Genomic DNA, 21,750 nt, shown 5'->3' with positions numbered 1-21,750 from the left:
ATCACGTACTCACCGTCATTGCCAGAGACGTCTTATGCTTCTTGCGTTACTCAATTTACGCATCGAATACGTAAACAAACGTGTACTCGCTGCGAGTTTTTCGAGCCAGTCTTGTGCACTTTCTGCAACGAAATGCTTAAACCATTATATAATAAAAAAAATGCGAAACTGCTTGGAAAAAATTTATTGTCACAAACGTCAATAACACTCAACAGAACAGTTCCTTCTTAGACATACTCTAACGGTGATGACAAAACAGAAGTCGTTTACATGAACATGGATACGAGATGACGTTGAAAGAACTTGTACATTCGATGGTTCACAGAAACACAACCACGAAAAATATTTCAAGGTAAACGAGAGACTTTCATTAGTCATGACGTCATACTGCGAAGCAGATTCCAGGAAGTAATTCTTGCTCGATCAGCAATCGATGACTTGTTCCCGAACTGTCGTGCGTAAACGAGGTACGAGACTCACAACAATATTATTGTCCGGGCATATTCAAAAAGAAGCCAGATTACATGTTAAAAAAAGTCAAAGTAGCCATGCCATTTAACTTCATCGTGAAAGTTGTAGCCAAAGAGAAGCAAAATGATAATATGGCTAAAATTTTTATAGAATAAATAATAATTTGATTGCGCAAAATATAGCAACAAAGCCATATTTCTTTTTTGTTTTTTTTCTGAAGCCACAGCTGAGTTGCCAGAAGTGATTTAGTTAGTAAGATAGCTGGTTAGCTAGTCAAGCCAAGAATGTTACAGAAGGGAGTGGATAAAACAGAAACAAGAAAAGCAACACAATAAATCGTCTAAGAAACAATGAACGTCCTTTCAGCACACTAGTAAGCTTTTTAAACAAAAGAATTGAATATACAGTTTAGTAAAAAAATAACAAGGGTCGTGGAGCACGCTTCGCCGGTATTTCTACAAATTAAGCTCAAGTGGCACAAATTTTGATGCGTGGCTCTAAAGGCAGTCGAAAGACTGGATTTAGTGGCTGCTATAGCTTGGCAGTGTGGTTTTAGTCAGAAATAAATTAACCTTCTTTCTATTATATCACATAATATATATGAGCGTATAAATCATAAGTGACCGATTACATAATTAGGTAAACAGGCAGAATTTCATTGTTTCTCGAGACGAATAACCTCGATGTTTCTGAAATTCTAGTCGCATAAGTAATCTTTTGGCACTGGTCACGCTGCAACTGTATACCAAGTTTAGTGCGCCTGCATATACTCACAGTACTTCCCCAATTACAACGTGACGCCGATTCTAACGCGCACATGAATTGCATGACCACAAAACAAAAATACAGCAGTGCTGCAGTTTAAACGCTTAACGGTTAAAATCTAACGCACATGCGATTTTAAGGTTCTTTTTTTCCGAAAACTGATGCGCGTTCTAGTCGGCTGCATACAGATAATGTGTTCTTCCCAGAGACGAGGTAATTCTGGAGCTTCTCTTCCAACAAGTGCATAGGCTGACTGAGCGTGTGCCCCTCCCCCCCCCCCCCCACATTTTTTCACCATATAGCACAAAATGACCATTTGCCTGCGCCCCTCCTCCCCTCCTGTAAGATCAAGTAGGTGCCCCTCCACCCAGAAATAATTTCTGCCTACGCCCCTGTTGCGGAGTACTACTTCATAGGCCTGGGCTGTCGTAAGCTGTAGTCGCTTGGCGTACCGGTTGCGCAGAACCATGTAAAAATTTGTAAAATACGAATAAAGCGAGAAACAGAACGATATAGAAAGGATATATATTATAAAGAAACAGTGAAACACGCAGGAATGAAGAGAGACAAAGGTGAAAAAGAGGAAAAGAAGGAAAGTATAAGCAACCGACAGGCCTGCGCCGCGGAACGCGCAGCAAAAAGCTGTCTTCCAGAACTTTTTTTTCAATGCGAAGCATTTCATGACGAACTTCAGTGACTTTGAGCGTATCTATCTATCTATCTATCTATCTATCTATCTATCTATCTATCTATCTATCTATCTATCTATCTATCTATCTATCTATCTATCTATCTATCTATCTATCTATCTATCTATCTATCTATCTATCTATCTATCTATCTATCTATCTATCTATCTATCTATCTATCTATCTATCTATCTATCTATCTATCTATCTATCTATCTATCTATCTATCTATCTATCTATCTATCTATCTAGCCACCTACGACGTTTAGCTCTCCTGGCCGTTTCGATATTGGTATCGATACCGAATTCGGTATGGCATAACATGATTGTATTAAGAACATATTTGGCTAGTCATAACATGAAAATCGTGCCATGTATGTCATGAATGTCATGATTTCCGTTTTGTGTCCTGCTGCTCTTGCGGTGGTTTCGTTCACATGGCATGTTGCAAAACTGGTACGGTATGGCATAATCGCATGGCGAACACAAGCGACAGACCCTAACATGAAAATCACGACATGCGTGTTGTGTAACATGACGACATACCATGCTCATGATGCACTTGCGGCCGTTTCGCTAGCGTCACATATACCAAATTCGGTATTACGGTACTTGAATGGATGACGAAGGTATGTGACTGGTGCAAACATGATAATCATGAGATGCGTGTCATGTAATGACATGATTACATGTCACGCTCATGATGTGCTGGCGGCCGTTTCGCTAGCCCCACATACACAAAATGTGGTATTACGGGACGTGAATGGATTACGAATGTATGATACTGGTACATCGAAGGTTGTCATCCTCACCGACTCTTGTGGTGCCCTTAGCAGACTCACCAGCAAGGAGACCGACAGCCCAATTCTGAGCAGCATCATGGAATCCATTAAAAACATTCCGTCACGTGGGTTGTGCCTAGCTACACAGTGGGTACCTCCGCACGTGGGTATTGCGGGCAATGAAGAAGCGGATCGCCTTGCTTCGGCATGCAACCATGATGGCTGTGACTGTCCGGGAATTCTATGTACGATGGACAACGCCCGTCTGCTTATACGACTGGCGTCGATCGACGGGAGCGGTCGCATACCACGTCGGCTCTGTGAAATATCGCAATTATTTGCGTCACATCAAGTCGTTCTTCTGCAAGCTTTCTACCACCGTCTCCAAGAGCATCAGCCGCAACCGTAGACATCACGTCTTGTCAAGGTGGGCCGTCTTCTGACCCTTTTTCGGTCATTTGAAGCTTTCGCCAAACCACCGCGGAGTTAAGCCTAACCGCAGTAAGGGCCGCGCTGGCCCTGCCCGGGGTTTCCCCGGTAATGGCGACTCCAAATCAAGTCACCGGCTACGATCCGGAGTCCCTACAGATCATACAGATGGATACCGCTCAAACCGAGACACCTCTACCAACCGAGGAAGAGTACCTCAAGGATATGCTCGGCGTCTGGCACGGAAGGAAGAACGCAGCAGGGGCGTCGAGAGACGCCAGGGCTCCTGCAGCCAAACAACAAGCAGCGTCTCGCCCTCAGCAAGCACAGGGCCAGAACGCGCCGAGCGTCACCTCGCAGCGCGCCAAGCAACTCCAGTGGCGGCCGAAGAACACGCCGCGCATCAAAACAGACGACATCATAGTGGTGCTGAAACCGCGTGAGACGCTTTACCTCAAGGCCACGTTTGGTCCTGGACAAGCCGGCGCTGCAGTCCGCAGCATCCTCGGAGCCGACGCAAATGTGGGACTTGCGGTGTGGTCCGTCTGGGATCAAAATGTACTTGTGTGCACGCTCAAATCAGTGGACGCCGCCGAGAGACTCCTCCGGGACATTGGCTGCCAGTCGGGGGCCGCCAGCTAACATTCCGGGGACATCCCAAACTCTCCGGTGAGTTCTGTCGGGACGTCGTGCAAGTCTCCCAAGACGAAACGTCCGAAACTGTGAAAAGCAAGCTCAGTGCTGAGCCAAATGTAGTGTCTGTGCGCAAGCTTGGGGACACCCCGGTTCCGGTGATCACCTTCGCGGGGACCAAGGTGCCACGGACGGTGTTATACAACTGCGAGCGGCTCCCTGTTCGTTTGTATAAGAAGACAGTACCTGAATGCCCACTCTGTGGCACAGTGGGCCATCGAGCAGATACTTGCCCGCGCCCGCAGCCCGGCCGCTCGCTGCACATGCTGCGGCGTTCAGGTACCTGCTGCTACTCCTGATGGCCCCACGGAACACCAGTGCATTCCGAGCTGCCTTCTCTGGGGCGGTGGCCACAAGACTGAAGCTCCCGGTTGTGCTGGACGGTTCCGGCAGCCGGTCAAGTCGGGATCCCCACGCGGATCCAAGCCGAGGACAACGATGGGGGGGGGGGGGGGGGCACAAACAGGCTCCTACTTTCAAGACTGGCCCCAAGAAACCACCAGCTGCCAAGTCGAATAAGCCAGAACCCAGGAAGACCAACACCGGGCACTCCACCAATGTAAAGTCTGGGACCCCGTCGGAGCCTCCTGTCTTGGTCAAGGACTTCCCACCCTTGACACCCGTCCAAGCACAGGTGCGCTGTTGGGGTGGGGCAGTCTCCGGACCTTCCCCTTCTCCCTCCCTTACCGAAACCGCCCTACAGCAGCAGATAGGGAGCTCAGGCGCCAGAACCAAATTCTTGCGCGCAAAATTCAGGATTTAGACGCCAAGCTGGTCGGGTCATCCGAGCCAGTGCAGGAGGCCGAGGCAGTGGCCGGGGATGACGGCTCTTCCGTCACATCCCGCCTCACTAGCGTCTCCCGGCAGGACGTAGACACGGTAGTTGGACCAGCTTCCAATGCCGGATCCATCGGTCGCATCGAGTCCCTCGAGCGTAAAACCGAGCAATTAGAGGCGAGCGTGGCAGCCCTCCCCACTCAAATCATGTCAGCAGTCCGCGAGTCCTTTCAGGACATGTTCACGGCAGCCTTAACGCAAGCACTTCCCGAAATTGTGGCCCAGGTCTCTAACTCAGTCCTTAAAGCTGTGCAACCCTGGGTTATCGCCCAAATTAAAAACACCACTCAGAGCGACTCCCCGCAGGTTAAACGCAAGTCGGCCTCCCGTCAGGCAGCAGAAGAAGGCTTTTCGGGGCTGGCTCCAGGTCCGGACCGGACCTCTGCACCGTAAATAAATACTAAAAGGTGGCTAGCCGATCTAACAAACAAGCTAAATATCTACAAAAATTTGAGATTATACAATGGAACTGCAGGGGTTTTGGAGCCTGGAAAAAACGGTTGCACCTCCATCTCTACTTGCAGTCCCTCGGAAACATGCCCGCATTGCTTGCTTTGCAGGAGCCCGGTTTGGACGTTAAATTCTCTGGCTATAGCACTTTCCAGGGGGGGCCCTCGTCATGCATCCTGGTGAACAAGACATATACCGCGATTCAGGTCGATTTAAACTTAAGTACTAAACAAGAATACACAATGGTCAGAGTACTGCCTCTCAGACGTCGCGACCAGTCAATACACATCCTAAACATATACAGCTCCCCGCATAAGCAACGCGTAACCTTTAGCGAAATCTTCCTCCGGGCGATCAAGTTGGCAGACAAGGACACCTTAGTGACCGTGGGTGACTTCAATGCTCCCAGCCTTCACTGGAGCTATCACTACGAGAAGGCCAGAGGACGTAACCTGGAGGAGCTCATCTCCACACTTCGGCTCACGCTGCTCACGGATCCGGCGTACCCCACTCGTGTGGGTGAACTCGGTAACCCGTGACCGGACCTCTCTCTCGTAAAAAATGCTAAGGATGCTACCTGGGAGAACTTGGGCGATTTTCTAGACAGTGATCACTGCCTTCTCCGGGTGACACCCCTGGGAAAGTCAGCTCATAAAAAATGCGGCCAAGCCAAGTTGACCGATTGGACCCAATTTCGCAATCAGACTATTCCTCCCGTACTATTTTCTGGAGGCTATGCAGAATGGGCTCAACACGTAAAGAACATTCAGAAAAGACTTGTTACTACCCTCCAAACCAACGAAGAAATCCCCGCAGTTGACACTCACCTCCTACACTTGAGGGAGGTGCGCCGAAGCTTAACAAAACGTAGGAAAAAGCAGAAGACTAATCGCAAATTACGTATCCGCATACCCAACTCACGGAACAAGCTGCAGCGTATGCTGCCCAACTCCCAGATTCGAATTGGATAGCCCGCTGCGACGCCGCAGCTCGTCAGATGAGCTCTAAGGGGACATGGCGTCTCTTTCGCAGTCTCATAGACCCCTCTCAAACGAGAGGGGAGGCGCAGAAGCAGCTCCGGCGAGCTCTGCAAGGGTACCAAGGCACTCTGGCACAGCTTGCGGATGCTCTGTGCGATAGGTATCTCTGTCGTACGGGGGACCCGCCTGGGCTGGCGTACACGTACTCTGGTAAGCCTAATCACAAACTCGATGCCCGTTTTGAGTTACATGACCTTAAAGCGGCTTTAGCTAAAATGCGCAGGGGTACGGCTCCGGGGCTGGACCGCATAACAGTAAAGCTGTTGGAAACCTCCCTGACACAGCCTACCTCCATTTATTGGAATACATGAACGAGATCTGGGACGGCCATGCGCTCCCTTCCGAATGGAAAACGTCACTTGTGACTTTTATCTTCAAAGCAGGCAAGGCCGTGAATACGGAAAATCTGAGGCCCATATCACTGACTTCGTGCGCGGGCAAGCTTATGGAGACGATGATACGGGATCGCCTCTCCCCATACCTTGAGGGCAAGGGCTTCTTTGCAGACACCATGTTTGGGTTTCGCCCACACATGTCTGCACAGGACGTCCTTCTCCAGCTCCATAGGGCCTTCATACAGCCCATAACTATGCAACACAATGATAAAGCCATCCTCGCCCTTGATCTGAAGGGGGCTTTCGACAATGTTAGACACAGCAGCATCCTGGCTAACTTGAGTTCCACCGACTGCGGGGCTAAGGCCTTTGCATATGTCAGAGATTTTCTCTCTAAACGCCAGGCACTTCTTCGGATCGAGGACGAGGAATATGGCCCGTACATTATGGGAACACGGGGTACCCCAGAGGGAGCAGTGTTATCACCGCTCCTTTTAAACATTGCTATGATGCGCCTTCCAAGCGAATTGGCCAGGGTGGAAGGCACACAACACGCAGTATATGCCGATGATATTACAATCTGGACCACTGAAGGGAGCCTTGGTGAAATGCAGGAACGCCTTCAGCAGGCCGCATCCATAGTCGAGGCGTATGCCAACGATTGTGGACTCCAATGTGCTCCAAACAAATCAGAGCTTCTGCACGTTAGAGCGAAGCCAAGAGATAAGTCAGCCATACACATCTCCCTGTCTGGGGTTCCCATCAGAGAGGTGGAGGAGCTCCGGATTCTGGGCCTGTTCATTCACCACAGACTCAGACTGGACTCCACTATAGCGAAACTCAAGAGAATAGGCGAACAGGTAGGGCGCATGATCCACCGCGTTTCCAACAAGCGGGGTGGTCTGCGGGGCAGGGACGCGTTTCGGCTCGCCCATGCCTTCGTGACTAGCCGGATCCTCTACGCCGTCCCATACTAACAAGCAAGAGGACGAAAGAATAGATGCCATCATTCGTAAGGCTACTAAACGAGCTCTGGATCTCCCGGTGGCCACTTTCAACGCCAAACTTAGGGCGTTAGGTGTGCTCAACTCCTACCAGGAGTTGCGGAAGGCCCACCTTATGAATCAATATACGCGGCTCGTGCAGACGGCTCCCGGGCGCCGCCTGCTGAACCGCTTACATACACAGCACACTTGCACTGCAGAGGAGGCGGAGCGTATTCCGGAACTGTGGCGGCATATGCTCTCGGTCTCTCCACTCCCCAGTAACATGGATAAGCACACGCACGAAAGCAGAAAACAGGCGCGGGCTCGGACGCTTGAGAGGCAACACGGCTCCCGACCTGGTGTATTCTACGTAGATATAGCGGGGCCTTCTCCCACGGGATTTTACACGGTCTGTGTAGAGTCACCGGGAAAAGCATGTCAATGGGCTCTCGTTCCGAGCCCAAAATCCAGAGCGCGCTGAGGAAGTCGCGATAGCGCTTGCTGCTGCGGACCCCAACTCGAAAGTTATCATCACGGACTCCCGGAAAGCACGTGCTCATTACTTGGTAGGAGAGATATCCCCCCTATCCAGCCAAATTCTAAAACGGGCTCTCGCTGCTCCAGCCCCGAAACGCATCGTATGTGCTCCTGGTCATCAGGGCTTACGAGGTAATGAGGCCGCTGACGCGGCCGCCCGAGCGCTTACCCACCGGGCTCCTCACCTTGGCTCTTATGACTCGGAGGCCAATACACCGCTGCTGCGGTTAAAAGAAATTCTGACCTATTATCGCGACACTCACCGCCTTTACCCGGCTCCTGCAAAGGGGCTGAGTAAAGCGGAAGAGCGAACTCTAAGGCGCCTGCAGACAGGTACTCTACTTTGTCCTGCAATCTTAAAACATTTCGATGCGAACACAGATGGTCGGTGCCCACACTGTGGGGAGACGTGTGATATCTTCAACATGGTGTGGGCATGTCCGGAAATTCCCACTTACCCCCTTCCCCTACCCCTTCCCGAGAGGCATGGGAGACTGCCCTCCTCGACTGCTCATCACTAGAGTCTCAACGGGCTCTGGTGAGACGGGCGCGAGTAGGGGCCTCGTCATGCGGTGTCCCGGACAAAGGACGCCGACCATGTAGCGGGGTCATGCTTTGGCCCCGTACCTCTCTCTTCTATAATAAATGTTTTTCATCATCATCATCTGCTTATACGCCGATACCTCCTAAAGCCGCACCCATACCAGCCTGTGGCGAATGGATCGTTCCCTCCCCGTGTTCGTAGCCGTGGCTTCCTCATAGTTCCCGAGCGCTGTTGTACAAACTGAGAGTGCGCTCTGTGCTGGTGCGTGAACGATTACACCGTCAAGGGCGTGTGGACAGCCCATAGTGCGCAGCTTGTGGCTCCTCAGAAACACTTGAGCATCTCGTAGTGCTCTGTCCCACATTTGCTACGCAGCGGTCTTTGTTGATTAAGGAATATAAATTCCTAGGACTCAAGTGAGCGACTCAAGACGATACCTCTTTCCGAGTGGTAGTGCTTCCCGACGCGAGCAGGCCCACCGAGCTCTCCTTACATTTATGAACCAAACGGACCTGGCCACCCGTTTATAGATGGTCTCTTTTCCTTTCTTTTTTTCTTTTTTTCTTTTTTAATAATTTTTATTTCTGTTTTTTACACATACTCGTCGAAGTCTTTCTCATTTTTTCCCCCTTCCTCATCTTCTTTCCTCTTTCTCCCCTTAATCTTTGTTTCCTCTGTGTCCTTGTGTATCTGTGTATGCAAATCAAATAATAATAATAATAATAATAATAATAATAATAATGGTGGAAACATGATAAACACGAGATGTGTGTCATGTAACAACATGACTACATGCTACGCTCATGATGCGATCGCAACCGTTTCACTATAGCTTCACATGTACCAAACACGGTATTACGCGTCGCCAATGGATGACGACGGTATGTAACTGGTTCAAACATGATAATCGTAAGATGCGTGTCATGTGAGAACATGAGTACATGCCACAGTCAAGACGCCAATACATTTGGACGTGACGCGGTGCGCGTGCTCGCAGGTGTTCATTTTGTCGCGTCACGCCGGCGTTGCCACGCCAGGCGTCGGTCCTGCCATATACTCGCAGGCGCGTACCGCGCTGCGTTGCTTTGGCGCATTCGCGTTTCAGCGCACCTGGCGTCCCTCCGTCACGAAAAGAGGGAAACGCAGTGTCGTCTGGGTAACGCATCGGGCGAAGTGCAGCATGTCGCAATTCGCACACCGACGCCGCTACAAGCGCCGACGGACGCTGGTCGCGCCGGTCGCACCTGGCGTCAGCATAGAGAAATAAATATGGCGTCAGACTGTAGAGTGCTCGCGTTTTGCTAACGTAGCGTCACTGTGCCCAGTGTGTGCGCGCGTCAACGCTACGTCGGAGTATATTGGGCCATACATGATGCATTCGCGGCAGTTTTGCTAGCTGCACGTATGCCAAATTGGGTGTTACGTGACGTCAATGAATGACGAAAGTATATGACTGGTGCAAACATGATAATCCAGGCACGCGTGTCATGTAAGAACGTGACAACATACCAGGCTCATAGCGTGCTCGCGGCCGTTTTGCTAGCTCCACATATACTAAATTTGGTATCACGGGACGTGAATAAATGGCGAATGTAAACGACACATCCAAAAATGCTAATAATGACACGGAAGTCATGTGCGGCATCATTTACCTCCATCTCGTAACGTTATGCTGATTTTAAGGTGACATGCCAACATTTCTCATTCGTGCTTCACCTATCATCGATTCCCACCGTACGTGGGATCTGCCTTTTTTTTTTAACACTTTTTGGCTAGTCTGCAAGCAGACTTGGAGGGTACTCACAATTCCATATATCGTACTGTAGCAAACAGGAGAAGCCTGGTACACACTGTACACTTGCAAGACATTTTTTTCGCAGTTTCTGTGTGCGGTGGCTTACGACGAAGAATATTTATGCCAGATGCTTTTGTAATCCCCCACAATCTCCTACAGTGTGTATTCGCCACAGTTACCAGGTGAACAAGATCAAGCTTTTCTAACGGGTTGGAGCATTCGATGGCCCACTCGCTGCGCAATTCGCATTGTGTGACAACTGGTTGTTCCTTTGCTGTTCCAAAACGCTTTATTACTCACAAGAAAGCGATTACTTTCATGACATCAAGCCAGCGTAACCCCCGCATTCACAAAGGCTCCTCCACTCGAGGGCTCTCCTCGACTTGAAAAAGTCGATGGGAGCGCCTACTCTTGGCAGGCCTAGTCACTGCATATCGGCAATATTCAGCAGCGATTCTTGAGAAGCGCAGCGTCAGTTTCAGTCGAGCAGCGGCTCAGTGCGCAACTCAGTCAAGCGAAGGATGGAATTCAAGTCGATGAGCGTTTGTACGGTGGTAAGGCTTCTTCGCATCGGACTAGGAAGAAGAAGCCGCACCGATCGGCTGCGTTCCAAAATGCTCTCTGCTGGTAACAGCGTATCGGCCAACGGCCGAGGATCATCGGCTCCGTTTCATGATGAAGACTCAAGCTATAAAGTCGTCCTGCCACGTCTTCCAACCGGTAACGATGTTTTGAATTCCGTTTTCCGTCTATGCCGACTTGAGTGGTAGGCCGTACCGTGCCCCAGACTTCCGTGACGCGCTGCTTAAAGTGGTGAACACAGCGGACATTAATGGAGTTGGCCAGTATCAAATGAGCCATGTATGGATGGTTACGTGTGCAAGCAGCATGGCGAAACAGAAACTCGTCACTTGTGGTGAGCTCCGTGTACAAGGGCTGAAGTGCATGGTGCTAGATCCGGAGACCAAGAATATTAGGCTGAAACTTCTTTGGCTTCCGCCTCATCTTGAATCGCGACATGTTGAAGAGGCGTTCCAAGCTTACGGCGTTGTGAAGTCCGTTGAAAGAGAGGCATGGAGATGTGCAGAGATGGAACAATGGATGACAACAAGTAGAGACGTTGCCTTGGAGCTCAAGGACACCATTACTGTGAGCTCAATACCACACTTTATGTCAATCTATGGCCACCAATGCCTCGTACTTATTCCCGGTAGGCCTCCACTGTGTCTTCGGTGCAAGCGAGTGGGGCATGTACGACGACAGTGCAAAACACCAAGGTGCTTGAAATGCCAGGGTTTTGGTCCCTCGTCGGATGCCTGCGTGTCTACTCATGCCAACAAACTCCGTTCTGGCCAAGGCGCAGAAGACCAACGTCTCGATCATCTTATGGATGTCACTGAGGTAGTTGATGCGACAGGAGAAGCAGCGGGAGGAGCAGAAGGGGCCTTAAAGGAAGCGGAACACTTGTCCATGGATACCCTTGGCACGCAAAATAACACCGCTGAAGACGCCAGTGAAAGCATAAATGAATGCAATGCTGCTGACAGACAGCACTTGAAAGGCCTTAAAGACAAGCCTCCTGACAATGAGGAACAAGAAGGAATGTATTGCAGTCAGAGCAACAACGAGTGCGCCAGACACGACAGAGCAAGTGTCTTCGTGTGGTCCACGTCTCACCTTCTTTGGGGACCGAGAGACGCGCCGCCTATGCCAGCGTCCTGAGGAAAGTGCTCCTAAAAAGTGCAGAAAAGGTAAAGCCACAGGTTGCCCTGTGGCTAAAGGTGACCTACAAAAGTTCTAAGATATCAAAATGGCTACCATGTTAACGTGTCCCATGTGTGTAGCGACACTCAACGTACGTGGCTTAAGGAATGTAAGGCGTCACTGGCAGTTGCGCCACGTGCTTGACAGTAACACATTGATGCACTTGCAGTGCAAGAGACTAAGATTTCCGCTGCTCGTGACGCCGATCTTGCGCTGGAAGTTTTCCGTGATTACAATTTATACATCAGCCCAGCACGTGGTGCATCCGGTGGATGCTTTTTATTAGTTATAAAGCACTTGAATCATATTTTGACGTCACTACATGTTGATGGGGAAGGACGCCTCATTTGTTGCGACTTATCTTTTCATTCCCATAATTGCAGGTTTATCTGTGTCTATGCTCCCTCCAAAGTGAATGAAAGGAATTCTTTTTTACTTTCTTTAACTTCGCTACTAAACACTGACAGAACTTTGGTAGTTTTGGGGGACTTTAATAGTGTTTGTGACGCTAGAGATCATTCATATATAAGAAATCGTTATGATGCAAGTGTAGCCTTATTGCAGAAACTATTGAATGACCACAATTTAATAGATGTGGGAGCGCATGCACCTTCCTCGGTGAGGTTCACGCACTTTCAAGGCATCTCTCATGCTCGGCTTGACCGTGTATATGTATCTCAAAACTTATGGTCTCACATTCATAATTATGCTGTAAAGCCCATATTTTTTACAGACCATTGCTTGGTCACTGTTTCTTGGGGTCCTAAAAATTTTCGTAAAACCCCTCAAAACTGGGACCTATGGAAGCTTAACGTACAGTTGTTGCGCGAAGATTGATTTGTTAAAATAGTAAAAGAATCGATACAAGAAGTAACACAGTGTCGACAGCTGCCAATTTTCGCTATATGGATAAGGTTCAAAGAAATAGTCAAGTATCAGGCAATTAGTATTTCATGCGAAATAGCGCAAAGAAAAAAAGCTGAACAGCGCTATCTTTATGAATTACTTAAGCTCCATACTTTTGAAAGTCAACAGCCGGGATTGTACGGGGACGAGATAAATGTGATTCGAGCACAGATACAAAAACTTGATATAGATTTATACAGAGGAGCTAAGATTCGTCGTTCCCGCGTTACCAATTTCACTGAAGAGGAACCCACTAAAAAATCCCTCGGGGATGAAAAGAGATATGCACTTTCTAAACAGATACTGCAAATTGAGTCGCGGGGTTCCCTTTGCACAGAGACATGTGAAATAAGAGCCGCATTTGAAGATTATTACAAATGTTTGTTCACTGCGACTGAGCTTCAGGAGAATTTTGAGAAAGAAGCTAACCACTGCATTGCCATTGTGCCTCAGTTACAAGATGATGATAGACTCCCTGTAGAGGGGCCAATAACCAGAGAGGAAATTAGATTTGCAATAACAACGTTGCAGAAAAACAAAACTCCTGGCCCAGATGGCCTTAGTGGTGAATTTTACATAGCTTTTCAGGAACTTCTGATACCTTTCCTTGAGCAACTCTTTAAAGAGGCTTATGACCGTGGTGAACTTCCTCCTTTTTTCTATCAGAGCCATACAACATTAATCACAAAAAGTGCTGATCCTAAGGCATTAAAGGGAGCTAACGAATACAGGGCTATATCATTATGTAACGTTGACTACAAAATATTTGCTAAATTGTTGATAAATCGGCTACAGACAGTGATTACTAAAAGTGTAGGTGACTACCACACATGTGGAATTCGTGGTCGCTCTATACAGAAAAACATTCATATTGCACGTTCAGTTCTTGAGTGTATAGATGATAGCATGGACCAAGTCGCCCTCCTTCAAATAGACCTTGCAAAATCATTTGATAAGGTACAGCATGCTTTTTTGTTCCGGCTCCTAAGACACCTGCAGTTGGGTGATGTACTATACAATGGTATCTAACTCTGTTATAAGAAGTGCACAACTAGGCTAATTGTAAATCGCACACTTTCCAGTATAATAGAGTTAAATTCATCTGTACGTCAGGGATGTCCGTTGTCACCTTTGCTTTTTGCAATTTATCTGGAACCATTATGTTTAAGTGTGCTTCTAAAGTCCAGCATAAGAGGCTACCGATATGATGCTGAGGAAGTTAAAGATCTAGCTTATGCAGATGACATTGCTTTCTTTTGCGCTGATAAACCCAGCGTTCAAGAAGCAGTGAACACTACTTTACGTTTCTGTGAAGTCGCTGGCGCCAGCATAAATTTTGATAAAAGTAGTGGATTCTGGCTAGGCATGTGGGCTACAACTCCTTCGGTCTTCGCAAATATTCATTGGAATGCGACTCCTATGAAATACCTTGGTGTGCCTCTCGATAACTATCGTAACAGCGGCCCACACTGGACCGCTGCGATAACTACGATCCGCCGAAAAGTGGCAACATGGCACGGACGGGAGCTTTCCATTTTTTCCAGAGCGAAAGCGTGCAATATATTCCTTGTATCGAAGCTTATTTATGTTCTGCAGGTGTTGCACTGCTCTCATGTGCACATTCAAGCCTTTCATAGGATATTTGTCTGCTTTATTTGGAGCTCTTCCAGGGAACCCATGAGAAGAGACAATATTTTTCTTCCGCTTGGAAAGGATGGCCTGGGCTTTGCGCATTTGTTTGTGCGACAGTTGGTGTTGCGATTTTTTTACCTCAGGGATGTATGCCACCTTTTTCTTTTAGTGGTTCGTCGTAACCGTCTATGTTACCACCTTCCTTTTATTCATGTCACAACAAGCGTTGCTAAGGAATTGCCGTTGCGGGGATTCCTAAAAAAAATTGTTGATACTGTCAGTTTTTTGAAAGCCAGGTTTACCTTAGAGTATTTGTATACTATTGACAGAACAAATTTAACCGCTGCACTTGTGAATAACCTTTTCCCCGAACCTGTTTACCGAAAGCCATACTCGCTTCTGTCTGGTCACGATGTATTATTTCGTGTACGTAGAATGTGTATATCTCCTTCAGTCAAAACATTTTTCTTTAAACTGCACACTTTCACGCTGCCAGTGAAAACGTGGCTGAATGAAAAATCAATATACGTACCCTGGAAAGTGAATTGTTGACTCTGCAACCAGCCTGAGACTATGGAGCATTGTTTTACTCATTGTCTGGACGCTTTTTATTTTTGCGACATTCTAAAAAGAACGTTAAGAAAAGAACTTCCAATCACAGCTCATGGTATTAGGTTCCTTCTGTTCAAAAAGAGTCTGACTGATAGTACTCCTTACGACTTGTTTATGTTGTTGGGACTTTATTCATTATGGAAAAGTCGCATGATCGATAGACACGCCGAGCCACCACGGTCGACGAGATCTGCCTTCCCAGAAGCAGCTGCTCAAGTGCGCAGTGTTGTCGAGACTTTTGACCCCGTTTCGGAGTGGCTTCCCGTTCTTGACGCTTGTGTGTGTTTGCCTGACTTCTGATGAAGTATGTTCTGTGTACTTTACTGGTGACAATGTCATTCATTAAAGAAAAAAAAAAGTCAGCGTGGCTCCGTGGTAGAATACTGGACTGGAACGAAGGAGACGTAGGTTCGATTCTCACATACTGAGGTTGTTTGTTTTGTTTGTTATTTTTTATTTCGTGCGCTAGTAGTTACGGACACCGGAATCGGCGGCGGACAACTGCGGCACATGTGACCCTTGTTGTGATATCGTAACAGCTTTCGCTGTAAAAAGCAGAAGAGAACGAGAAACCCAAGGAGCAACAATAAAGGCTACACAACTCTGCACCTCCGTCAGTCTTGCGCCACTAGCGCGAAGCTGGATTACTTTGTTTAACGCGAGAGCGTTAAAGAGATCGTTTCTCGGAAATTCCAGCGTCGGCGTCGTTGGTTGTGAGCGAGAAATCAGAGAGCTTTAGTACTGCGGAATTGTGCTACGTACGCATCACGCAAGCGTCTTGCGTTACGTGGCGTCGTTTGCCACTAATCGGCTTTTAGTACGCCGTAGTACCCGCGTACGCAACGAACGTGAAGCGTGTTGCGCCATCTGGTAGATAAAAATAGAAGTACGTGTTGTTGACAGCCAATGTGAGCCAATCCAAGTGTTATAGCCAGATTATGGCCATATTTTAAGCCACAGAGCCGGTCGGTGCTTGCCTTCGATGCCGCCCTTTTGCAAAACGAAGTCTCGCGCTGTCGCGAATTTTTTTAGAGCGGCGCGATCACCTCATACGTACGCACGCACGCATCTCATGCGTGCGTACGTAGCAGCTGCGTACGTAACGCGATACGTGCGCGTTACGGTCTGCGCATGCGCACTACGCAGAACGTGGCATCCTTACGTACGCAACGCCGCCACGTACGCAGCGTACGCAGTACTAAAACTCTCTATCATCAGCTTACGCGTGGCCGAAAAATAGGCAACGATGCAAATAAAATAATTATATAATGTAAAAATTGGCATATTCCACGTACCGTGGGAATCGATGATATGCGAATCGCGAATGATAAAGGTTGATATGTCACCTAAAACATCAGCACAAGGTTACGAGGCGGAGGTAAATTATGCCGTACATGACTTCAATGTCATGATTATCATGTTTGCATGTGTCACTTACCTTCGTCGTCTATTCACGTCACGTGATGCTAAATTTAGTATATGTGGAGCTAGTGAGACGGTAGTAAGGTGCAATAAGCGTAGCATGTAGTCATGGTATATTACATGACACGCCGCGTATGATTATCATGTTACCACCGGTCACATACCTTCGTCATTCATTCGCACCCCGTATTACCGAATTTAGTATATGTGAAGGCAGCGAAACGGTGGCAAGCGCATAATGAACGTGGCATGTAGCCATGTTGTTACATGACACGCATCTCTTGATATCATGTTTGCACCAGTCACAAACCTTCGTCATTCATACATGTCCCGTAATATAAATTTGGTGTCTGTGAAGCTAGCGAAAAGAAGGCGAGCGCATAATGAACGTAAGAATTTTTCTAATAAAAAGAAATGATCTCTTGATTCTGATTCCTTGCAAAAGAGACATAATGGAGATGCTGTGAGTCCAGCTTTATGTAGATAATAATTCAGGTGCAGAATTCTGCATCGTAATCTGGTGATTGCTATTTCTAACTGCCGAGATACACACCACTGTTTGTTCCAGAAAAATCTTAGATGTACGAAGTCTCTGACTTTATCCAATGACAATTTTTTCTATTTACTTGTGTATTATGTCTGAGTGCTGTTACATAAGCGAAATCAGATGAAATAGGTAAGAGTGGTCCGCTTAAATAAGCTTTGGTTAACGAGTCTGCCATCTCATTTGGATAAATCCCGCAGTAGCCAGGTACCCATAGCAAGTGGAATTTTTTCAGGTTGGAAAGCAGTGAAAAGAACTTCCTCTGCATCGAAATTAAGTAAAAGTAGTCTTCGTGCTTCACAAACACGGACGTGCTGTATGCATGCTTCACAATTTAACATGAAAAATTGCAGTAATAATGCGTCGTACAATCATTGATTGCCAACGGGTGACAAAGTATGTGATTATCATAATGGATCTGTGATTGAAAGCCAGTACCCCATTACAAAAGACGCACACGCTACTGCGCCTATTCCCTTAACGCCACGTAGTGGGTGCATATAGAAAATTCGAAAAGGTTCCATGCACTAAGTCTCTGAAGTACGCACTAGGAACAGGATGTCGCTATCGCGTTCAATTCCTAAAGGCGAAGCTTTAGGGTCCCCAAATTTTTTATATCATTCTTTTTTGTGTTTTTTTTCTCCCGGACTATATATCCGTGTATTTGAAACTCCTAGTATATCTTAGTACTTTGACTCAATAAAATAGCCGTCAACGTATAGCGCGTGCTTCGAAAAGTAAGCAAATTAGAAGGTTAGGGAGCAACATTTGCATTTGTTTGGATAGTCATTCAGTTATGAAAGTGGGAACGTAAAGCACGCCTATTCTAAAGAGGTCCATATTGTGCAGTGTAATGTGTTGGATTCGCTATTTTTTCGACAAGCTTTCCGAGAAGTAAATTAATGAAGGTACATTTCCGTGTACTCCTCTGAGTTAACGAGGTATTAACACGAAATTTTACGGCCGAGATAGCTTGTCGATTTCCGTGAACATTCGTACACTATCTTCAAAATATCAACAGCGAAAGTAGCATCTCCGTGTGGGACCCCCCCCCCCCCCCCCTTCTTCTCTGACGTCAGCTCACGCAGCAGTCGATAAGAGAAAATGTGATGACGTCATACCGGCCATTTTTATTTGGCGTGTTTGTTCCCGCAGTTCTCGGCGGCTGGTCGCGAGAGCGTGGCCGGCGGCTTCTCGTTTTTGGAGCTATTCTAAACCGAAACAAACTGTTCGATAATGAGGGGCCTGTAATTAATTATCTGTCACGTGCTGCGGCAAACTATGTGTCGTGTTTTGACTAACAGGTCGCCAGGAACACGTTGCAGCACAATAACACGAGTCCAAAGTTTTCGTGTAAGTACCCCTTAAGGTGTGTTTAGGTGGGCGCTTTTTCATTTTTTTTAAATATGAGAACTTGTCTCCATTTTAGTCAACAAAAAAAAAACATGCCTTTCGGTTCTCTCCGTACACTGGTCGCATGAGCGTATCACATTTGTTTATTGAACAGCGCTTCTATTTCCAGCTGAGATTGCTCATTTATATGCGCGACAGATGCCCTTACGGCCGCTACTTGTTGGCACTGCACACGGATGTCCGAAAGGCGGGCGCTGTTTTTTCCTGTTTTTTTTGTTTTCTGCTCTGGGCACCTGCTCTGCGATGTGGGGGCCCAGAGTAGAGCATGAATTCACGCGATTGAAGGCCACCGTCTTTGAACAAACATGCTCTGTGAGGCGGGCCGGTCTGCGCGGGGAACGAGCGCTGGTTTCCTATCAAAGGCTACCGGGAGTCACGGCCCGGACTCTTGCCAAGTCTCCCGTGTTCTGTGGACGTAGGCTCGCACGACGCTTGCCCTACAAGGTGACCGAGAAGGCACGCGATGTCTTCCCGCTGCGCTGCTCACAAAGATGCTACAGCCGGGTTCATCGAATGTCGCTCGCGGCGCAGGAAAGGGCACTCGAGGCAGGCCGTCGGCATACGCAGGTTCTTCAACAAACCCGAGATGTAGAACAGTGCGACAAACAGGGTAACTCCGTAACACCCGTCGAGTGCACTAGCCGCGGCTATACCACACGAAGGAAAACGATGGCAGAGCGCAAACGATGAGCCGCCTTCGTCATCCAATGCTGCAGGCGTGCTGGCATCTGTCCCGAAGTTGGTAGGCCCAGGCAGCAGCGAGTTCAAAGCAATGTTGTAGACGTTACCGAAAAAGAGTAAACACGTTACTCGTTACTCTTAAAAAAAAGGAACGCATTACCGCCCTACGTTACCTCCCCCCCCCCTCCATCACCCTTCAAAAAGTATGCTACGAAGTTACCGCTACCAATAGGGAAAAAAAAAACGAAAGTAACGTACGTTGCCACTGTCGTTACTCCGCGATTATAACTTTTAATCTGTGTTTTTGTTGCAGGAACGGAAAATAATAATTTTTTTAGATCTGAAATTTATGTTTCACATAATCCGACGCTGCGTCAAAAGAATTCCTCGGAGCGAGCTCTGGGGAAATCGCACAAGCAGAACACGTAAAAGTACCGAGTAACCGTGACGCCACTCGTTACGGAAAATTGGTAACGTAAATATGTTACCTGTTACAGCGCCGAAATTGTAACGAGCACGTTTAGTTACCGATAAAAGTAACGCGCTACCGGTAATGGCGTTGCGTTACCGCCGACACGTTGGCTCAAAGACTAAGCAGAGGGCTGTCACCGGCGGCCGCTGAGGACGACATGTTCTGGCAAGGACGTGCCCAGTGACATGTTCTAGCATGCTGTGAGGCCACGAGTGGCGGGTAGTGTAACGGTTGAGTGACGTGAACGCGCCTCGCCGCCGAATGCTTTCCGCATTATATTCTCGGCTTTGTTATGCATATTATTTGAACTTACATGCGCTTCAAAGTACTTTCGTACTGTCAACTTCGGGCGAAGCACGTATTCTAAAACAGCCGGTAACGCGTTAATTAAAGAGAACTTGGCTGGGGAGATTTTGAAATTCATAATTATTGGGAGTTAGAGTACCCTGTCAAAAGCACACCGTACCAATAGGTCGTAAGTAGAAGAGGGAGAAGGAGGGAATCAGAACCCTTGCCATCCCGAACTTTTTTATGCTTTGTCTTTTCAGGGGATACTAAACTATTTACACGCATTCACAGTGACCACCAGATGTCACAGTTATTCGTTCTGCCCCCCCCCCCCCCCCCTTCCTTCTCCCGTGAACACAATTGCTGGGTTGTCCTGCGCCAAACGTTTACCGTTGGCGAAGATGAGCATATCGTGTCTTTTTACAAATGCGCAATATCAGTCAGTATGACTTTTTCGGCGCTATGAGGTATCAAAAATATATCAAGTTGTACGGAGTTGGACGAGAGAAGCACCGCGTAAAAATAGCAGCAGTTCTTAGAGTGTTACATGAATAATTATTTATTCATTTGTTTACCTATTTATATAGTTTAAATTCGCAAAGCCTTCAGCACTGTCACATGCTTGCACTTTTGAAACGTAATAGAAAAACTACATTTTCACAAGCACGTGTTTGCTGGCTTGCAATGGCATTACGCCAATCGAAAATTTGGAAAGCAGCACAGTATAAGCTATCGACAGAAATTGAGAGCTGGTTACAAGGAATTTAGGCAGAAAAAAATGGTGGGCTGTATATTGTGACTCCGTTGTAAACGCCCTCTTTCGGCTCGGCTCTTTGGTTCGGCCTCATGGTCCTGCACTCGGAGCTTGCATGCGTTATGCACCATACGCGAGAAAACATGCGCTTTAAAGAAAAAAGTCTTTCAGAAAGCACTAGGATGTGCCGCAAAACTGGCACGATAAAATGCTTCGTCACCGCCTGTATGGCAGACATAGATGACGTATAAAGCTGTTTATGAAAACGGCATTCTGTGTCTTCTCGAACACTTAGATCGTAGCAAAGGATAGATTGAGGGGCGGTTTTCTCAAAATGGGTGCACGGTTCACCGCACCCTTCCTTAAGGTTGTACACTCGAAATCAATGAGAACGAGAAGCCTGCCACAAGACTGAAAGGTGGCGTGCGTTGCGCCTGTGTATGAATCAGGCCCTCGTGAACTGGTCCGCAACTACAGACCGATATTCCTGACAAGTATAGTCTGTAGAATATTAGAGCACGTCTTGTGCAGCAATGTAATGACACACATAACCAATCAAAATCTTCTTAGTCGAAGACAGCATGCATGCTTTAACACCAGGGCTTTCCTGCATAACTCTATTAACAGAATTTGCTCACAAAGTTTTTAGTGCGCTGGATGAATGCTCCTGCGTTGATTTGATATTTGTGGACTTCAAGAAAGCGTTCGACCTCGTATATCACGGGCTGCTTGTACGTAAGATGGTTTAGTATCAATGAACATGTAATAACATCGATTCGGGAATACTTGTCCTTGCGTTCTCAGTACGTAGTGGTAAATGGCGCACAACCGGAAATGGCTAACATCTGGTGTCGCTCAGGGCTCAGTGTTTGGCCCCTTGCTCTCTTTATTATTCATAAATGATATTCC

At 47.5% G+C, this 21,750-nt stretch overlaps 1 protein-coding gene and 1 pseudogene across 1 annotated transcript in view; both read left to right on the top strand.

Moving 5' to 3' along the window:
* Nucleotides 1–21,750, top strand: part of LOC142767766 (dermonecrotic toxin SPH-like) — an 89,149-nt gene that overhangs the window by 32,050 nt on the left and 35,349 nt on the right. The gene's annotated exons all lie outside the window — the stretch shown is intronic.
* LOC142766933 (uncharacterized) lies at nt 14,330–15,630 on the top strand (annotated as a pseudogene).

Source organism: Rhipicephalus microplus, chromosome 7 (genome assembly GCF_043290135.1).
Source record: "Rhipicephalus microplus isolate Deutch F79 chromosome 7, USDA_Rmic, whole genome shotgun sequence".
Classification (NCBI taxonomy): domain Eukaryota; kingdom Metazoa; phylum Arthropoda; class Arachnida; order Ixodida; family Ixodidae; genus Rhipicephalus; species Rhipicephalus microplus.
This window is presented reverse-complemented; position numbering and strand designations above follow the sequence as displayed.